The sequence below is a fragment of the Watersipora subatra genome, chromosome 7, assembly GCF_963576615.1.
Source record: "Watersipora subatra chromosome 7, tzWatSuba1.1, whole genome shotgun sequence".
NCBI lineage: Eukaryota > Metazoa > Bryozoa > Gymnolaemata > Cheilostomatida > Watersiporidae > Watersipora > Watersipora subatra.
The window spans coordinates 6,620,961-6,627,595 of record NC_088714.1 but is presented as its reverse complement, the minus strand read 5'-3'; the positions used below and the strand labels follow the sequence as shown (position 1 = coordinate 6,627,595).

Below are 6,635 nucleotides of genomic sequence, written 5' to 3'. Positions count from 1 at the left end.
ATTTATATCAGTTTTTACATGCCAGCAATTTTCAAACTGCTCTGGGAGCGGGATGTATTTCTTCACTTTCTCATTTTCTCCGCTGGCTATGTTGCAGGCATTAGGTCTTACTATATTAACTCTACTAGCTTTTTTGTCCTTTTTATCCATTACTACATTATCTTGCTGGTTTTCTCAGCAAATGCGCTGATCTGTCTAGATGTAGAAGCATTGCAGATATATGGCACAGATTCATTATAGCTTATTGAGACTAAACATTGAATAGGCTTCGGTACATTACGCCTGTTATATGCTGCTAGGAGCTGTGAGCTATGCTGCTCAGTGTATGCATTTTCTGTTAGCTGCTGGCATCCACTAATGAAGTTTTTTATGGTTTCTGGCGCATCATTACACAGTCCACATTAAGGATCATTTCCAGTATAATGGACCTGTGTTCATATATAATAAATTATTACACTGAGTACTTGGAAGTGCTAAAAATCTACATAGCAAAATGTCTAATATTTTGCTTCTTGTGCATTTTTGGACACGTGTAGTTAACTTCAGAAATCTATAACTTGTAACACTTGCTATCAGCAAAATATAGTATTTCATCATCTTAGTAGAAGTTGTCTATACATGTTCATTTGAGCTAACAACTCAGATTCTTTTCTTAAGCTAACAATATCCACCTATTTGTAAGCAGCAGACTTTGACTAAAGTTGTTTTTAAAAAAAATTTAGTGTCAACTCGGAAATGATAAGAACAGCGTCAAAACATTGACTGGACATATAAAAAAAACCATGCATGCAGCCATGTAACTCTAGTTTTATATTTTATAGCATAGAAGCTGCTAAACTGAACATGACATGAAATATTAAGCTGTGCACCTTGAATTTTCAAAAAAACAATAACTTATAAGCTTTGCCCTTTGACTAACTTTGAAATTTTTGATAGGAATAAATTTATTTTTGAAATGAACACATAAAACTATTGCACCATTTTGAAGAAACGCTGAAAAGTGATAACATAACTAATGCTGTAGACTCTACTAGTAAAAGATAAGCAGTTGTAACAACAGGATATAAGAATTCTGATATGTTTCTGCAAATAATCACCTTTAGATATACGTATTGTTCATTAATCTATTGCAACATTTCCTTCAGCCTCAACCCTTATGATTCTTTGCATTATTAATCAACCATGCTCTTTCGTGTAACGTCTAATCACAGAAGATTAAAGAGCCAACCACTAATCTGGTGTACTGATGGCGGAAGGCATGTTGCATAACCATGAGCCACGTAAGAGCTCACATAAATACTCTCTACTTGTCATGCATAACACTGATGGCTAGGTTTGCCGCTATTTGGTTAGCGCCATGGCAACATACGGTGAAGTATAGCATATTTAGGTAAACAACAAGTTGTATAGATTTATACGTGGTATTGTCTATGCGTCAATAACCTTGTGACATATTTGTGGCACTTGTTATAACGGCTATTGACTAGTTGAAATAGTATAGAAACATAGAACTAAGAACAACGAACTCTTGCGGGCAAATAGTTAGTCTAACATCTGATCATTAGAACAAAGTAAATATATTTTTAATAGCAATTGATAAAATCAAAGAAACAGTTAAAAATTAATCGGTAGTTTAAAACTTAGTTTTATCATTTGTTTTTTGGTTTTTGCGTACTCACTTTGAAGCTGAACAGCTAGTTTTATAAAAGCCTTCATTTTGGCTGTGCTCATTTAATTCCTAGTTACAGAATGTTTGTAAATATACATGTAGAACAGATCTTAGATTCAATGTACCATAGATTGTTAGAAAAATACCTAGCTCAAGAATTATGTTTTAATAAAAAAAGATAGAATCTTGCAGCACAACAACTTAGTAGCTTTACATATCTGCTGCCTGCTAAGTAACTGCTTTTTCTGATGCAAAAATAACCAACTTCAGCAGATCACTGTTGACTATAAAATTAGAGCAGGAACTTTAGAAAAAACTCACACAATCTTGCATATGTTTACTGAGGAAATTTCCATACGCTTTCCATCTGCTGAAAAAACCAATAATATTTAGCTAAAAAGGTCACAGTGGATCAGTATTACAGCTTACTCATTTGTGGACAAAGCATGTTTCTGACTTGCTATTCGATAAGCAGAGAAGTTTGAAATGTTACACAAGGTTCGTTACGTAGAACTTTGATAGTATTAAACTCTAATGATTTATAGTAGCTGTTCATGGCCATAGGAAATTGAATGCACATTATTACTTCATCTCTGTCATGCATATACATCATACATCAAAACCTGTCCAAACAAGTATCAAATTGAGGTCAAGCTCATTCACACTGAACCTGCTTCCAAATTTGCTATGCATGAAAATTATTGAAAAAATGTATTGCTAAATAGAGTACGCAGGAAGCATTCATTCAGTGCTATTGGTATCAGTAAACTTAGAGTTATCCTCTTCATACCACTTTGGACAGTATGTAACGAACACTCTAATCACTCTATTAACAGCCTACAGATGAATACAATAAGAAATCTGTAGCATACACCGAATGTGTCTGTTATAAAGCAGTTGATTGGTTCATGTAGTTTGTTTGGTTCATGAACTTGTGTAATGACTATGAATGATGCATCACAGCACCTACTCTATTTATTGTCATGAAACCCTCCTCAACTTGGTATCCCATGCCTTCAGATGCTCAATCAAAGTAAAAATGGTTACAACTCTCCCAAAATTGAAAGGACAGACAATTTGCAATTTGCCATTTTGCGTTTAACCCAAATCGCTGACCAGTTTATGCACAGAGAATCTAAAAGCAGTAAAAGCACTTCAGCAAGGTTGACCAAATGTGCTCTACTACAATTGACAACTACGTAGACAATAATTCTTGCAGCAAGTTTAAACTTTTTAAGCTTTAACATTTTATGGAAAAAGTTTTCCTGCTCGGAAGCTTTCAGTTTATCAGGCTAGTGCAGACTTCTCTTTCCCCACTTCCCTTACCACTTCTGTCTATTTTAAGGATTGGAATGTGGACATGGTGTAAGTTCCTGTTGCGCCATACTCTAATGAGTATGGTGTCAGTAGTCAGTAGTCAGAACATGTTCACGCAACACTTTTGTAGTGTAAGCAAGGACTACAGGAAGCAGAGTAAAGTGAAGTATTGCATGTATAAGCTGGTGCGAAATGTTTTTGTATTGGATAAAGTGATTGTCAAACCATTTAAACCTGAATATTATCAGATGAAACAGAAAAGAACTCTGCTTATAAATAAGCAAAAGATGTAAATATCAAGCATCAAACCTAAGCGCATACAGTATGTACAAAATTCATTGGACACAAAATTCAACTGTCAAGTAGAAGCATTGCTTTATCGTAGAGAGTGTCATCTTACTTCTAGTTAAAGAGTCAAGTAAAACGTTCATATTGTACATCTTATTAAGGAGATGGTGGAGGTGAGCTATGGTTAGATGAGGCACTAGAGCTGGCAGATGTTTGACGTCTAACAACGTTGTCGTCCTGAGACACAGCTCGAATGACTTTACCCTTGTACACCCAGACCTGAGTGATGCCTCGCAGGTTGTTGTGATTGGTAGGATAGAGGAACATCTTTTTACACTGGTCTAAGTTTACACTTATTTCAGCATCCAGAAGAGAATCATATCTTGAATCAGCCATTTTCTGTGAAATACATACCAGGTTGTCATAGACCGCAGATTAAAGCACTTATGAATAGAGGTCTTCAAAATTGGCAAAATAAATTAATTTTTTGCCGGCCTCTGTCTGGATTACTAAAACAGCAAAACATGTTGTTTAAAGCAAGTACCGATAAAAACAAACCAATCATGTCTGTTTCACGTTAACAATTAAGCTGAGAGTTTACAAACTACTGTATAAAAAGCCATCATGTTCAAACGATGGCTGAAAACCCAAGGTTGAACTGTAAAGTCGAATTTTTCCTCTTGATTGTGCTAGAACTTTACATGTTTTTGAGCCTGTTAGGCTTCACATCATTGATTTAGTTGTTGCATGTTCAATCGTTTCTCTCTTCTTGTCTTCTATTTCTTTCAGCATCGCCTTGACAAAAATAGCTTTTAGGCCAACATATCAATCATTGCCATAGCTTGTCTATGTCAACAGTTGCCATGCTTTGAAGCATTTGAAAGGCTATGTATCAATGGCGTATCTTTTATTTACCTATTACTGCAGAATGACCACAGACTTTTGCTGAAATAAAATCAATAAAATAGTGTTTCAACATAACATATTTTAAAAGTTATTCTAGTGTGTGAATACATTTTACATTATAATAAAAATTACTACATTAAGGTGAGTACTGCTGTTGCCCATTACCATGTTAATGAGAATATACATGTACACCTCAAACATTTGCCAGCAAAGGTTGTTAGGATGCTAAAAAACAGAGCGACAATTTATAACTCTACTTAACAAGAACGCTACGTAAAACTGGTATCAGTTCAAAAAGGAATGTTGACTCCCTAGAATAAAAAGTCAAATATATCTTTAGGAATTTACATTACCTGATGTGACAGCTCTCTTCTGTGAAAGTTAGCCAAGCAATTTAGCTCTACTGCATGCTATACATGTACAGCACGGCTAAGAGGAACCAAAGCTCTGCTAAATAATTGTAAAGGTGTCCTAACCGCTTGGCTACTTCCACCGCCTTAGGGATTGGAAATGAATGTTAATATGCTAATGTGTGGAGTGCAAAGGCGTTGCTTAGTAACTTGTCTGATTACTTTATGCAGATCCATTTCAATGAGAATAGTTGATGCTAGTGGGCATTGATTACATCTGGAAGATTAATATAACTTTAAGAACTACTACATACTATCACCTCACTCTAGCTTAGTTGACTAAGAAATTTATATTATAGCTCAGTAATATATATAAGCACTCTCACTTAGATTTCCATACTCATTTTTTCCCAGTAAAAAAGATTACATAAAAAAACATTCTCTCGGCAAACTAGTAGAAGGCAAGCCATGATTAAAAAATCCCAAGCAAGGCATATGATTAAACAACAAAAAAACAAGAAATGCATTACCTTCATTGTAATGCTCATTGTAATGTAAACTCAGAGCTTTATCGGTTGCCCATAACTGCTCGTGCAAAAAGCATATTCGGCTATCTATGAGTATACCACTCGGCATGAAGTATACCACTATGGTTCACTACTCTGGCCAAGTTTACCACTATGGTTCACCACTCTGGCATCAAGTATACCACTATGGTTCACTACTCTGGCCAAGTATACCACTATGGTTCACTACTCTGGCCAAGTATACCACTATGGTTCACCACTCTGGCATCAATTAAACCACTATGGTTCACCGCTCTGGCATCAAGTATACCATTATGGTCCACCGCTCTGGCATCAAGGTTACCACTATGGTTCACCACTCTGGCATCAAGTATACCACTATGGCTCACCACTCTGGCCTCAAGGTTAAAAGAGTTTGCGATTTTTTGTCATTAGAGTTTCTCATTTTTGACCATCGTTAAGCTCTTTATAAGCTGAAGCCTTTACTTTTGCTCTTCTCAATCAGTTATGTTAGTTAGCTAGTACTAGTTACTAGTAAGGCTGTGGAGTAGTGAGAGAGTCTTTACAAAACAAAAGTTTTTGACTAAAGTGTTACAAATGCTATAGCTATGTAGCGGTTTTCAAATCACATATAAAAATTCAATATACTTGTATTCTAAAAGCCGCCTCGGCATTTTAAACCTAAACTAATAATAGATTAGAGCTTAGACTTAAAACTGCTCAGTAGTTAAATAGGAATTAAGTAGCCCTAGTCTAGCAGGCTCTAGTAAACATACTAACTAACAATACGTGTCAAAGAAGAATACAGCTGTAAGTGATTCTATTCAATACTGATTACCGATATAATTAACTCATGGCCCTTTTTTCTTTGGAAATTATACTGAATTATCCACAGAATTAGGTTTATTCTTAAGAATTAGAGAATTGCTTTAGAATCATTAACTCATATCTCACGAGTTCTAGAGTTGCTAGGTGTAATAACTTATTATTAACAGTTCGGAAGTTAACAGAAGATGGTTTAATCATCAGCGCAACATAATAGTTTTGGTTCAGCTCTTCCTAGCAAGTTGCTAGTTAGTGCAGTCACTATTTACATTTTATTTCTTGAAAGTTTAAAGACCTTGTCATGATGCTGATTAGAGAAAATCATGTAATGTTTAAAAATGTTAATAATTTGAATAGAGAGTGTCAATCAATGCTGCTAATTAGGGCCTTTCTAAACTGTCAATTTTTGTGCACAAGTTAACAATTATTTTATAAAAAATTTGTCGTTCTGAAAACACTTTGAATTTTCTAAACATGCTAGTAAATTATTTGCAAGGTTATTAAAAAAACTTTTGTTACCCAATTATACAGCTTCAAGGATGTTGGAAATCATCATGTGTTAATAAGATGGTGTAATAGATTAAGCTCAGCATGAGAATCGTTATGCATTGAAAATTGAGCAATATATTAGGCATGAATGACATCAATAATAAAAATAATCAACTATGTTGTTGCAAGTGAAACTATAAATAACATGAAAAATGGTGGACGGCATAGGATTGGGTAAGAAGTAGTTGAAAAAAATGATGCAAT

At 34.8% G+C, this 6,635-nt stretch overlaps 1 long non-coding RNA gene across 1 annotated transcript; it reads right to left on the bottom strand.

Annotated features, from left to right (window-relative positions):
• Nucleotides 1-3,172: 3,172 nt before the first annotated feature.
• On the bottom strand, nucleotides 3,173-4,676 carry LOC137400071 (uncharacterized). Its single transcript, XR_010979211.1, has 2 exons — nucleotides 4,534-4,676; nucleotides 3,173-3,673 (listed from the first exon to the last, which is right to left on the bottom strand). It is a non-coding gene; the product is annotated as an uncharacterized lncRNA (long non-coding RNA).
• Between the last annotated feature and the right edge of the window lie 1,959 nt (nucleotides 4,677-6,635).